The sequence below is a fragment of the Electrophorus electricus genome, unplaced genomic scaffold, assembly GCF_041902795.1.
Source record: "Electrophorus electricus isolate QZ-2024a unplaced genomic scaffold, ASM4190279v1 Scaffold44, whole genome shotgun sequence".
Lineage (NCBI taxonomy): Eukaryota > Metazoa > Chordata > Actinopteri > Gymnotiformes > Gymnotidae > Electrophorus > Electrophorus electricus.
Window position 1 is genome coordinate 1245008 of NW_027658735.1, and position 15453 is coordinate 1260460.

Here is a 15453-nt window from a genome sequence, read left to right on the forward strand (position 1 = left end):
CCTCTGCAACAAGGATCTCTTCTATTTGAAGGAAAGGTTTAAGTTAGACACAGTCTCAACAGAGTAAGTTAAATCTGTCTGTGTTAAGACCAGTTGACATATCAGTGGTTTATCACTGATTATGTCTGCCACTGAGATACCACAAATTAAGCTTTCCAGATTCCAAGACATACAGTTGTGCAGTGTGAGCCATACATCAATTTGAAAACTTCAAAAGTCACGTAATGTGTGCATGGCATAAGCGTATTAGCAGGTCCCGAAAACATTTGCTATCAGAAAGGATTTCATCATAGAAAAAAACTACAAATTCTAGACTTGAGAATGTGAGCATCAATCCCACTAACACTCACATACTAAAAGAGCACTCTACCACTTGACCTAGTTCTCCTAGAGTGGGACTTGTTTGCAGATCGGACAAAAGCTGAAGACACAGTGGAATGGCAATTCTCTAGGAGATCATACCAAATCCTGCATCCACCCTAAATATTTCATCTAGCTGTGAAGTCAAAAAAGCTTATTCCTGAAATGACAGGAATAGTTCTTGCAGATTCTGATATGCTATGCAAACACTATAAAATGTGAGCTATGTTAGATCTGGCAGCCATTGGCTCTAACTGTCTCTTTTTATTGAGTTAAGCAATGCTTACAGAATAACTTTCTATGGCTTCAAATACTTCCAAGAATTAAACCTTGCAGAGCTCTGTAGCTAGACACATTGTCTCTGTCGGTTTGACATGTTCATTTGACAAACTAGCTAAAATAGCATCTTTTGGTTTGAATAAATTGCCCCTTAGACCCAGACAAAAAATTGCTCAAAATCTTTCTGCTTATTCATGCAGCAATGACACAGATTTCCAAAGAAAGAGGACGTATGGTTAAAGCTAGAAAAAAATGCCTACTCTGTGCTCAGGCAGAAAATCTGATATTTTAAATATGTCCCTAAAAGGTTTATATTCCTTGGCTCACAGAATCAGACATTACATTTTTGTTGTTATGGCAGATTTCATGGTGTAATAGACAGCACTATGTAACTCACAGCAATAAAGCTCAGTGGACTTTGCAATTGATGATTTCGTCACTGTGTACAACTGCACTGAATTGCTCTTTAACAAAAGCTTCTCCACATTTGCTTTTGAAGTTTAATTCAAAAGTTGGCTGCAGAATAACCATTTGTCAGAGGGAACAATAAGTGTCAACTTTCACCTATGCTCGGTCGAAAAAGTGGCCGTAATCTTGTGGACACCAAGTCTACAATTTCATGGAAAGGTTCCCTTCAGTGCTGTACCAAAAACTGCAAAATGAACGGAGAAAGGCCGATTAGCTCAGTTGGTCAGAGCGTGGTGCTAATAACGCCAAGGTCATGGGTTTGATCCCCATATGGGCCATGTGGGTTTTGTTTGATGAATGACCCCTTGTCAACAAACCACCTGTTTGAACTTGTGTTGCTTATAACATTGCTTGTAAATCACAATCTGCTAAGACATGTTCCAAGTACATGAGAGTGTGTTCTTGATTACAAAACTTTACCCATGGATTTGTGCTTGTTTACAAATCTTGGACAATGCAGAGAAAAGTATGAAATCAGAGGGACTCTGGCATTAGTGTAAGGCTCTCGATCGCTGTGTGAATAGGTCAAAGAAGCCATTCCAGAGGCATGCAGACAACCTGCATCCTCCCCATCAAATTATAGCCAGTTAGGTGTCTGGAAGTGCCAGGGAGTTCAAATCCTTTAGTCTGAAATGTGTTGGGATATGATTATGCCTGCCACTGAGGTCTGACAGCTCCACAGTTGCCTTGTGAAAAGAATACAGTATAGACCGGCACCGACATACATTACTGTATACATCAGAGATCAGCGCAGGAATATCAGTTTGTAAACCCGCCAAATCTGCCCCCACAGGCTCCCTGAGTTCTACTAATCGCTCCAACACCTTGTTTCAACCTCAGTTTCTTTTTTTTTGAAGCGCATGAGGCAGCTTCAGCTATTTCCACAGGCAATCATATTAGATGTGCCATCAGTAACCAGACATGTGACTTTATTTTATTTCCCATTCTTCCATAAGAGAGGATTTCACACAGGCCAAATTTTCAGCCGTATGCGCCTGCAGGAATTTCACAACACCAAGTAGTGTAGACTACAGAAATGTGTTGTCATCTATAAAATGGCAGGTCACAGCCAAGAAGGCATCCACATTAAGAGATGTCCACATATCTGCTGACAAACTCATTGCAGGAATTTTCTGGACCTCAGCTTTGGCCTTCTCTTTCTCTTATTGACATTTGGCCTCAACCATGGCCTTTACAGTCTAAAGGGAAGGAAGAAAATAATTATATATATTTTTAATACTACTCTCATAATGTATCCATGTCACCACACATACCTTCCTAGTTAGGAGAATATAAGTTGAATCCAATTTTGCTACCAAGTCCCTGAAGCTTTTATCCTCAACTATGCTAAATGGCTGTGTGTCTCTAACTATCATGGGGACCAAAGCCTCATCCAGCTCTTCCTTTCTGGTCACTGCTTTGTAAAGATTAGATTATACTTTGTCACCAAAAAATATAGTACTCACCAATGAAATTCACTTTATAATCCAATCCAAACTGCAAATAACATTTAAGGTGCAGAGAATAATGCAATATATATATATATATGTATATGTATATAGAGTATATACACATTTTATATACATGTGCATAATAACGTTAACACCTTGTGACAACTGATAAATAAGCCAAATGACATTGGCAAGGGTGACAGTAGGAAAAACTCACTGGAATGGTGGAAGGGACTTGGAAGGTGTCAGACTCAAAAGGGAACTCATCCTCCTTCGGTTAACCCTGGATAAACCTGGGCAAAGATGAGTTGGGTAGAGGATGGCTGACAAATTGTAAGCATGAAAGATACACTACAGCATTCCTACACAAAGACATCATAGGAGATAGAAACAGAGCACAGTTCACCTGGATAGAACACCTGGGTAGAAATACAGTAACTCATTATTATAACAGTACAAAGAAATGAAATGTGGATCATCCAGGTGAGGTTCATCTGCTAATCTGCACATAAATATTGTTTGTGACAGTGCAGAATGTTGCAGGTAAATGGAGGGCAAGGTGCTGTCATTTTAAGCATTTTAAGGCAGGTCCAGGAAGGAGAAACCCCAGCAGGTAGGAAGAGTTAGTGGGGAGCACAGATAGCACAGCACTCCAGAATCATGTACTGGAGCATGGTGTGTCCACTGGGGGGAGGTGGGGTGGTTGGAAGAGCATAAAAGACTGTTGTTACTGCAAAGATTCATTTAGACCTTTCATTTGGACTGTTATTCTTTTTTTAGGGGGCGGGGGGGGGCATGTATTTAATGAAATAATAACGAAAAATTAATAGATGAATTCATACCAACTCAAATTTGCTGGTAAAGAAATCATTTGTAAGGTAAAAGTTATTTTAAGAGTGATGTTAAGGAATTTTTTTAAATGTTAATTATAATTTCATTAGAATAATTCTAACATCTACGGGATGATCTGAGGGTTAAAGAAAAAAGAGGTGGACCTTATGGGCAATAAAGCAAAAGTCATTATTGTAGTACAAGACCCTTTGTTCTAGCTAAGTGATCTGCTGCATCTCAGTTTGAGTCATGTAGAATTCTAAAGACAGAAAGTCTTTATTCTGGCATAAAATAAAACTGAAGGGGGAAACATACTTTGAGTTAGTACCAGTAGTTATTGATTGTACACAAAGTCCAGTATGCATCCAAATGTAATCAAGAGATATCTGTTGGTAGCTGAACATCTCCAACTCGTACAATGCAATGTTTCTTCTTTGTGTCAAATGAACTTAACAATTCAAACATCCATAACTGGCCGTGTTTCTTGCCAACATACTGGTGTTTGGACTTATGGGATTACATGTCTGTTGCCTTCAATAGCTTAGTTGGTAGAGTGGAGGACTGTAGAATTTAAAACTGTTATCCTTAGTCTGTCAGTTAAAATCTGACTCAAAGGAAGTTTGTTTTTTCACATACAAGCTTCTTTTTTAAGTGAGCAAAAAGAGCATCCCCTGACCAGGAATCAAGCCCAAGTCGCAGTGGTGAAAGTGTTGAATCCTAGCCACTCACCCACCAGCAATAAAGCTCAGATGCTTCTGACAAACATTTTTCAAACTCTGTATTCCTAGTATACTGACGATGTTTGTATGCATACTGGACTTGGTATGCATGAGCATTAGGAGGTCATAAAGAGAGGTATTCATATTTCTTTTTATTCCACATAAAAATTAAGTTTGAAAGAGAATCCTAGCCACTAGCTCACCAGGGATAAAGGTGACAGTTTCCTCTGACATGAACATGAGCTACATTCATTGGTAACATTTTGATCGAAACCAGGCAAAAGTATTTAGTCACTAGCTGAAATAGCTCAGCTGGGTGAGTGTTAGATTGAATATCAAAAGACTCCTAGTTCAGTCCTGGGTTTTGGTAGCTGTGCAAGACCAAGCTCCTCATCAAACTGTCCTCTTTTTAAGAATATTTCATAAACTTTTACATTCCTTTCCTAAAAACGAATGACATTACTGTTTTTACGCTATTGTTAGAAGTCATAGTGTAATAGTGCTCTAGACTTTGAATTCAGTGATCCTACTTAAACTTTAGTGGAATTTGCACTTCCTTATGATATGTTTCCTCACTGCACAGAGAGCCATTTGAACATTGGCTTCTGTATAAACGCTTTTGAAATGTTTTTCATTAGTTGTCTACTGGCCAAACCACTGGACAAGGGGAGGGTAGGTGTCAGCTTGCATGTATGCTTGTGTTGGTATCCTGGTTCACACACTCCCTGTGTTTTCATGGAATGGGGCCTACCTCAGCTTCCTTTGGCTCATGGATGGGCTTTGTCCTACCAAAAAAGGTGATGCAAATAAGTCATCTGCTTACTAAAGTTCTTGAAAATCACACTCTGCGAAGAGGCATTGCATAATGCAAAAAAACCTTCAGAAACAATACACTCTAATGACAGCAACCAACATACTTAATACAGGAGTGACCTCAGGGGTGATCTCATCCAAAGGCCACAACAGGAACAACAGGCTTAAGAAGGGACACATGAAATGACCTCAAAACACAAAAGTGAGCAGGTAAGTTGAGTTGATATGTGACTTCATTAATGTGCTTGGTAATTTCATATGGACCGATATACTTGGGACCTAACCTGCGACATGACCCCGGCTTGCGGTAGTCCTGTGTAGAGAGCCACACTCTGTCACCAGGTTGGTATATCGGGTTCTCCCCTCTGTGCCTGTCCGCAATTTCCTTATACGTTCAGAGAACTCATACAATACACTGATCTGTTTCCTCCCATACCCTTTCGCTCCGCTGCATCCACTCATCCACAGCGGGGAAACCAGCTGATATGGAAGTCCATGGGACATTTGAGGCTGATAACCTAAAATACAATAAAAAGGAGTCAAGCCAGTGGATGAACTAGTAAGTGAATTTTGGGCCATTTCTGCCAATAAGAGGAACTTGGACCGGTCTGATGGATTGTTCATATAAAAACAATGTAGGAATTGGCCATTTGACTGTGGATGTAAAACTAATAGCTACCCCGATGTGTTCAATATAGGAAGCCCAAACTCGAGATGTGAATTGATGTCCCCAATATGATATTATGTCCTCTGGGATGCCAAATATACGGAACACCTGGTTAAACAAGGCTTCCACAGTTTGGCAGGCTGTAGGCATACTCGGAAACACAATGAACCACACACCCCTGGAGAATCCATCAACTACAGTGAGGACAGAGAGGTCAGTAACGCAATCTAAGGTGATGTGAGACCAAGGACTTTCTGGTACGGGAAGAAGCATGAGCTTTCCTGTGGGTAGGGTCTTAGGCATCTTGCTTTGACTGCAAATTGAACATGAAGAAACATACTTATAAATATCGCTTGTCATAGCCCTGAACCAGCGAAGAATGAGCCCACTTCAACAGATGGTCACAGCACAAGGTAGGTAATGTTTTCCCGACAGACATTCCATTGGGATGACTGTGTCTTGTATGGCCTGTTTATTCCATCATCTATTTTATATACACTTGTCTATTTAATCATCTATTGTAACTTGGACTTGTCGTATCGTTGTGAAAGTACAGCTCCTACCCCGATGTTAGCAGCATCAGCTTCCACGACAAATGGAATGGAAGGATCAGGATGTCGACGTATGCTAGTCGTGGTAAAAGCTTCTTTCAGTTTCCTGAATGCTTGATCAGCCTCCTGATTCCAAAGTAGCTTGGTCATTGCTCCTTTCAGGAGGGCTGTGAGAGGAGCTGCAATGCTGCTAAAATTCCATATGAAGCATCGGTAAAAGTTTGCAAATCCCAAGAATCTCTGGAGTTTTTTAACTATAATAGTAATGGGCCACTGGAAGATGGCTTTGATCTTCTTATCATCCGTAGTGATTTCACCATGGCTGATCACGTATCCTAGAAAAGTTATAGTTGGAAGGTGGAACTCACATTTCTTTCCCTTTACAAACTCAATAAACTTTTACTCTTTACTACTCAATGCATAAAGCTGTCTGTGTTTGATGTGCTCTCATTTTCCCACCACATCCATTTAGCAGTACTTCTGAATCACCGAAATGGCTTAAAACAGCTGAGGGGATGTTTGAAACTGAGTGATAAGATGTTCAGCAATTTATATATGATAATACAAGGCAGTAAATTAAATTGGGCTGAACTGGACAATAGTACCTGGCATGAAAAGTATGTCGTAGAGAGAGTAACAAAAAACTCAACCTCTCACCTCGCGCTCTGAGATGTCTCCGTCACTGTCTGTAGTGTCCTCTAGGATACTGCTGCCCTCACTAAAGTGTGTCACCCTGACCGGGTCAAACATCTCTTGAACATAATAACTACACAATGGAAAATCAGCTTCAAGTGCTGCACTGAGCAAGAGTGCACTGTAAATGGCCAGATATAAATGGCAATGTCAGTAGTAAATTTATATATGCAGTCATGGAACAGGACCTAGCTGTAGAGCACAGCTTTAAGGTGCATATTATGATGTGCTCTTACCAATCATCCTCCTGGCTGTGTCTTGCTCTTTTGGCCAAATGTTTCTCTTCCAAAGCAGACAGACCAGACTTGCTGCATATTACTCCGTGCACTATAAATAAACCACATGTATAATGCCTTGTAAACAATGGAACAAGGGAAATTTGAATTGTGACTACTCTGTTAAAGGGGCGGATAAGGCAACCCACCCAAACCCCCCCGAAAGCTGTTCTGTTATCCCTAATTGCTATGCAATAGTCCTGTGATTAACTCAAAGGCTGGAGAAGTTTCCCCTTTCTCTACTTGAATCCTGAAGGCTGTTCGGTTCTGTCGCCCACAATCCATCCTGTGTAATTAAACATTCACATCATAACTCGACCCCGTGCAATAGGGCAAACTCACTCGGATGGGGAAAGGATGACAGACTACCTGTACTGCTGCCGCAACTCTGCGGCCATTCCAACAACATCCACATACATTCCAGCAATATCCTATTATAGGACACAGTGGGCTTAAGTACACCCATGTAATAGCATGTTGGACCTTCTTTGGCCTCCAGAACTGCAGCAATTCTTTCTGGCATAGTTTCCACTATGTGCTGAAAATACTCTGCAGGAATCTTGGTCCAATCTTCATAGGATATTTTCTCTCAAATTACATGGAGGGACTGACATGTTCTAAACTGCCTGTTATACTCTTACAGCCGCTTTGAAATACAAAAAAAAACATATTTATCTTCCACTCCACTCAAGGATGGCCACACTTGGAATACCCCTTGGCACATTTAAAACATTGTGTGAGCCAGATAGCTTCTGTTTTCAACCTTCCAATGCTCTGAGTATTAGTGTTCCATGCATATGAGATGCTTCAACACGTCCATGCGTGTTGTAAAGAAACACAGTGTAAGCAGTATTAATGAAAGTGCATCTCTACCTCAAACTCACCAGTGTAACAATTACAGTTTGTGAAATCTAATTTTAAATGGCGATCAGCCTTCTTAACAAATAAGCAGAACTCACCTTGTTAAGTGTTTGTGTTTGTTTGTTTGTGTGTGTGTGTGTGTGTGTGTGTGTGTGTGTGTGTGTGTGTGTGTGTGTGTGTGTGTGTGTGTGTGTGTGTGTGTGTGTGTGTGTGTGTGTGTATGTGTGTGTGTGTGTGTGTGTGTGTGTGTGTGTGTAGTTTTAAGCATAGCAAGGCACTTCAGGGTTGCCAGGTGGAGCCTTCCTGAAGACCCTGATACTGAAACAGCATTAAAAGCTGCAATGGCACTGTAGTTGTATTTATCTGCACTAATACAGCTTTGAACTATTGCACTCTTACATACAGTAAGTTTCTGTGTACCGGTGTACATTTCTGTTTACCTTTAGTAAATAATGGGATTCTATTCTAATATTACAAGTGCTAGAAGTGCTGAAACTCCAAACAGTGAAGAAACCAGTGGAGCTTAATGACTGGTCAGATGAAGAGAGTGAAGTGAGGAGTTTCCTTCAGTGTCTGCCATGCCCCAGCTGAGCTGAGTGTGAAGCTTTTATTAGTACTATAGGAGTTGTGTTTAACTTTGAAACTGATGGTGTCACAGCCATTTGTGGCCAAGAGTCTAGAAGAGCATAATTGGCTGTACTCTTAGGGAGAGAGGGAGTGGCATACGCTCTCTCCCCTGTCAATTACAGAGACACCGTGCAATCAAGGGCGTCTATAAGTTCACGCATCAGAAGGGGGAGGAAAAGACTATTTTCTGTGTACTTAGAATAACATTCCGTATTTTTTTGGAGAAAGTTTTCTAGAGTGTTTTCATGTAGAGAGAGAAATGAGTGGCTAAAATGTCAGAAACATTAAGGAGACAAATGGGGAATACTATAACAGCTCTTTCCATGTGTTAGTGACACCAGTGTTCCCTCTTTTCCCAGATGGTAAAAAAGAGCCCTGACTCTTGCAAACTTCATTTTTTTGTAGAACAAAGAGAAAGATAAATAACTCGCTTTATGGCCTTTTTCCACTCATGCATACCAAGTCCAGTATGCATCCAAACATTGTTAGAATAGTAGGAGTGCAGACTTTGAAAAATGGTCTTGTCATGTAAACTCAGTAGCTTTGTCCCTGGTTGTCTAGTGGTTAGGATTCGGTTCGTTGACCCCCGCGGCCCGGGTTTGATTCCCGGTCAGGAAAAAACCTTTTTATGCTCATATAAAATGACAGATTTTGCATTAAAACATAAAGTTTGTGTGAGTTGGAGTTGAGCCGACAGCCTAAGGATGACAGTTTTAACTTCTACTCTACCAACTGAGTTATTGAAAGCGACATGCAAGTAATCCCACATGTCCAAACACCAGTATGTTGGCAAGAAACACAGCCAGTTTTGGATGTTTCAATTGTTAAGTTCATTTGACACAAAGAAGAAAGATCGCATTGTATAAGTTGTTCAGCTACAAACAGATATATCTTTTGATGACATTTGGAATCATACTGGACTTTGTGTACATGAATGGAGAAAGGCCATAAATGGTTAGAATAACATTCAGTGCTTTTGGAGAAACGTTTCGAGAGTTTTGTCATGTAGATGTTATGTAGGCTAGATTTGTGCTCTCAAGCTGCGATGGTGGTTTTCTCATGGCTTCTAAAAGAAGAGGCTGTGGTCAGGGTGGAGTGAGTCTTTGATAACCAAGATTGTTGTTGTTTTGGCCTTCGAATAGACAATGGCATTACCCAGTGTCAGGTCTTTCTCACTAAACTGCAGAGAATGATATAGAGGGCAAGAAATGGTCAAGCACAGTTTTATTTGGTGTGTGTCTGTAAAAAACACTACAGCTCTCTGATACATTTTTGGTTCAAGATTTAATCATCATGCAAATGATTGTGATTAATGCTTTGTCTGTTTAATTCAAATATTATACTATAAACCTAATATTTTAATAGGGTTGGCAACTTTCTAGATCCGATTACTACATGTGTGTGAAGTACAGGTGCTGTAGCTATACGGTATACAATTGTCCACAGTAGCCTAATTATAATATATACAACCAAAAATGCATCTAAAATAAACACCAGAAACCTGGACTAAGGGTAATGTACATAAGTACATTAAATCTAGGTAGGACTGCTCAATAGGTAGGATAACAGCAGAACAATTGTCCCGCCGTATAAGCAAAATGAGAGCCTGCTAAGGCCGCCAAGAGGGTGCCAAAGACCATGTATTTATTTCTATTTGTTTTTTACCTATGTTATGTCAGTGGCAGCTCAGATTTCTGCATAGGGCCCCAAACAGGCTTGGGCCAGCCCTGGTATCACAGTGTCGTGCACTGGAAAACCATCAAGCCTGTTGACTATGCTACCAGTGTTGTTCATGTAACTGTGCAAATAAACTGCAAACACAATTACTTTTAGAAGTATCATCCAGTTTCTTTTCACAATTGCCAAAATGTAATGAATCACAGCCAGTGTTCTAAAACAGACCTGGAATGTATTCCTGGCTGATGTGCCCTGTTCCTGGTTACAAAAAATAAAAAATAAAAAAAAAATAAAAAAAATTGGTGGATGAATTTTCAATGAAAGTGCTTCACTCAGCAGCCATTAATTATTCTTATATCCAGTATGAATAAATTGAAATTCCTATCCTTGTATCAGGTGCAGCAATTATGTGTAACAATTGTGAAGCAAAAAAGCAAAAGCAAAATTGTAATATAACAATATAGGTAATATAGAACTTGATCTAATGATATTAATTAGGCTATGCAAATAAAACAACTACTTCGGTAGCACATCATTCATGCCTGTTGAATAGGCAGTTTTCTGCTTTGCAGATACTTGAAATTTTTTACTAATCTTTCCCCAAATCCAGTAGGAGCTGCCTTTTACATTAACATGCCAGGATACACACTCACTGGATGTTTAATCTTTCTAGTGGTTAAGCTATATTCTTATAGTCAAGAAAAATATTTAGAAAAAAAATAATAGAAAATAAAGATGCAGACTTCAGAATTAGTTAAAGAGAATAGCTGAGAGAATAGAATAAATTATCCGTTACTACCCCTGTCTTTTATCATCCCTCCATCCCTCCATCCCATGCCATCTTCCTCTATTATTTGCTTGTCTATTTTGTTCTGGTATCTCCTTATCTCTTTTTAAAAAAAACATTGGCCAAAAGACTAACGAAAACACTGACATACTTAAGACCTTTAATATTTTTTTAAAATATAACATTAAAAGGAGAATGTTACTTATTTCACCCTGACTGTCCACTTATATATCTGTTTTGAGTATGATTTTCCTTGTTCAAGTGAAAACAGTAACAAATGTAGCATGTCACAAATATATACATGACTATGTATGAAAAATGAAAGACATGTTGTGAATGTTAATGCTTAGAAGATTACAAGTGGCTAAGACATACCTTGTTATAGGCTGTGCTTACTGATGTACACCAGGTGGACATAGTGTCAAAGCAGAGGGTCTGATGGAGCAGGTGGAACATCAACATTTAAAACAAAAATGAACTGCTTGTATTTAGTGAACTAAATAAAGCATAAGCGTCCTATGCATGGCATACAGATCCCTATAAGCTTTGATAAAATCCATCCTCATGTAAAAGATGTATTGTCCCAATCATAGTAAGTGAAAACTATGACATAAAAAACTTTGCTTACCTAATATAAGCAGGCAATTATCTTTTAATTTGACCTACCCCAGTAAATCACGGTACCTAACTTGATGAATAACAGGAATAATCACAAACTTCTAATGAAGCAAAGTAATATATAATTACAATTATAAAGGACTAATTTGGTTTGTCTCCCCCAAAGCCATTAGAATGTTCTTTATATAACAGGTGAAAACGACCTACACCAATGTGATATACAAACCAATCCTGCTTTTATTACACAGAAGAGCTGAGCAATTATGGGGAGGCACCCTAAAAAGTTGAGGGTGGAATTACCTGTCAATAAACAAAGTACAGAATAGAAAAGCAAAACTATTCTGTTGCATCATCTTTGAAATGACTCTGCAAGGAAAATGTTGATATGAATAAATGCTTGCATTCCTTTCTGATACAAGTCAAAAAATATCTTTAAAGTGGCTCAAACATGAGAACTATGTGCATTCCTTCACAAACATATACAAATCAATGAAAAAATCTCCCCTAATATGTTTATATACACAAGTGTCTGTGGGAGCCCCAAAGCTATATTATGCATTCAAATAACAAAATATATATCACAGTCCCTACAAAAAATGAAAGTAAAAAAGCAAACAAACAACAAAAAGGGGAAAATCATAAATGAAAATATCCCAAAAATAATTTACTAATGTCATGTTTGTAAGCAGCCCTGCTTTCCTGCTTCCTAAAATGGTGACTTATTTTAGGTACTCAGGCCACTGGAAACAAAAATATACACAGCAGTTCTTCCACACATTTAGAGGAACCTGATTTTTTTGTTAGATAAATATGTGTCGGTTATGACCGTTAAAAAGACCTGAACAAAAAAAATGTTTGGATTTTTATTCGCTGTCACCTTTCATCACGGGCAACATAAAAATTCACACTACTGCAATATCGCTAACATGTTACTGGCATGCGAATAAGACACCTGAGCACAGAGAGAAACCCAGTGTTATGACTACAGTTGACATTGGAACTAGCTAGATAGCTCATATTAAGACACTTCTTTGGAGAACACGTGCTAAAGTGTTTTCCCCACAATCAATATGCATAATATATTTGCCAACTTTGACCAGAGAGAGAACATACCTTACTCACAGCCTAGGACATGAATGGATTTTGATGAGGACTGCGTATGCCTGGGATCAATTCAAACACGTCATGACGATGATATAAAACCTGATGAAACAAGCTTGACAAGCAGCAGTTCCATTTTTCCGTGAAAGTATCAAGCACAGATGAAGACGCTTCTATGGTTATCTCGGTTTTATAAATATTAGCCTATAGAGTTGGGCTTAGTACGTGAATAAAAGATGGAATTAAACATGCATAAATTACGGTGTCCTGGAAAACCCATCATGCTGCAAATACACAAAGCATATTCATCAAAGTGGTAACACACTTTAGAAATGCAGTGCAAATTTAGAAAACGCATACAACTTCAGGAATAAATCCTGTCACAACACAACGGAAGTGCTGTTTCCGGAGGACACGGAAAGGGGTGGACTTCTATGAGATTAGCGTGAAGTCTATTCGAAGTAGTGACAACTGAGTAAAAAGGGTTGGTTTTTTTTCCATTTACCACGGTGTTATCAAGGGTAGGTATGTGATACAGAATGGAAGACTGACCTATTCATGCTCTGCATTCTTACATATTTATTTATACATAAGGCAGCCTTAAAAACATGGGATGGAAATCCCATTTAACACAATATGCACTGTTTTACAGTCAGAGTGAAATAAGTAACACTCTCCATTTAATATATATATTTTAAATGTTAAAATTCTTAACTATGTCAGTTAAGCTGCCAAAAATGGCCCTTTTGAAATTTGTATTTCTAATGTCACAAGAACACTTTATTTACCTATCTCTGCCTATTCAGCCTATAGAGGTTTAGCACACCCAATTAAATTGCCTTTCTCAGGCAATTCAGCTCTGAGTCAGTTTTGAATGAAGCACAATACAGGGCAGCCAATCATAAAGGAGCTCATTTATCTTACATCCGTCTTAAAGGTGCAGTAGCAACAGGTGCCTGTTGAATTCCAAGCGATATATATATAGAGGTTGGAAATTGGTTGTGTAAAAAAAAAAAAAAACCAGGCTGAAAACGAGTCGTTTCCGCTCTGTGAATTGGGAGAAAGGGACAGTGTGTGGAAGCCCAACCCCAGTCATATAGGTTTGCTTCTAACAGTACCATTACCATCACCCACTCTGGTGCACTAGTTTGAGTGTATTAGAACTAGTAGCAATGCTGAAGCATTACATGTATCTATAACAAATATTCTGACCATGATGAAGTGATAGGTTTGTTAAGGCAAACTGTGTATGCAATACATGTTGCTTAGGTCACTTGCTCTAATTGTACACAACTCTAAAGCTACACAACTGTACATTAGTTAAAGTCTACACAGTGTCAGTCATGTGAAGTACAACTGAAAGTTCCCCTGTTGTATTCTTCCAACAATCAAGTTCTTCGTAAGTGGGGGCAAAATAATATGACCTTCAGATCAAAGAACATTTTAAACAAATGGACTCTCTTATCAGTGGAGGATGCACTTGCTCAAACCTTTCCTTTAGATTCCTTTTGTACACACTACAGACTGTGACCTCGAGATGCTTGAATGAATGTTGAACATTCACACTTGTGTAGGAGTGCCGACTGTCAGCTAATGCATCATGATGAGCCTTTCCTTTTTGAGTTACTTATTGAGATCATTCTCATAGCGAGTTCATTACACCTTGTGTACTCGATGTAGTGCGGTGAGCAGTTTCAATCTTAGTTACAATCTTAGTTATCAAAGACTCACTACACCGACCAAAGCCTCTTCTCTTAGACAACATGACAAAACCATCGCAGCTTGAGAGCAAAAATCGAGCCTCGTAAGAGGTGTTATGTTCCATAGGCAGATTGACATCTTAATGCGATACACATGAACTCAATTTTCTTTGCATACATGTACATTGCACTTGTAATGTTTCTGATATTGCTTCTATCCTGAATAGCTCAGTCAGTAGAGCATCAGACTTTTAATCTGAGGTCCCTGTTCAAGTGAAAATATTGTTCTTTGCCACTAAAGTGTGCTTGAGAAGTTTCTTGAAATACCTCTAGATCAAGCTCAGTCAAGGGACAGGACCCTGTTGCCTTGAGCCTTGCCGATTAAACTGACATTTCACATCCGTTTCCCCCAGCTGTGATGCTGTGCATTGGCTGTCATCCCAGGTTAGGCTAGCTAGTTCTGCTGGCAAGCTTGAAATATCAAAATCCTTCCTACTTTAAAAAAAATCAACACTTCTGAGCCTATCATTTTTGAGTTAATTACTGAGATCATTCTCACAGCAAGTTCATTACACCTTGTTCACTTATTGTAGTTCAGTGAGCAATTTCTATATTGGATGAGAGAAGGAGCAGACTTGTTCAAGTCACAGAATCCATTTACACTTAAAAAACAGGAGCTTGTCAGTGGAGGGTGTACTTGCTCACACCTTTCTTTTCGATTCCTGTTGCATAAGGGAATAAGGGACAAGGTAAGTCATTTTGGAACAAACCTGTGAGGCAACTGTCTTTGAGGCAAAGTGTCTGTATCCAGGGAAGAACATGTGCATGTTCAAGTGCTTGCCCTGTACTTCATTCTCTGAAGTTTACTGAGAAAGACCTGACAGCAGTTGAACACCTTTGGTTGTTGTCTGCTACCTTGTCTCTGTCTCTCTGTGTTCGCATGATAGGCACCACTGCATGCCATGCACCAGGCCT

General features: G+C 39.2%; 1 non-coding gene across 1 annotated transcript; it reads left to right on the forward strand.

Moving 5' to 3' along the window:
* The first annotated feature begins 1311 nt into the window (after positions 1–1311).
* On the forward strand, positions 1312–1385 carry trnai-aau (transfer RNA isoleucine (anticodon AAU)). The gene has a single exon. It is a non-coding gene; the product is annotated as a tRNA-Ile (tRNA).
* The last annotated feature ends 14068 nt before the right edge of the window (positions 1386–15453 follow it).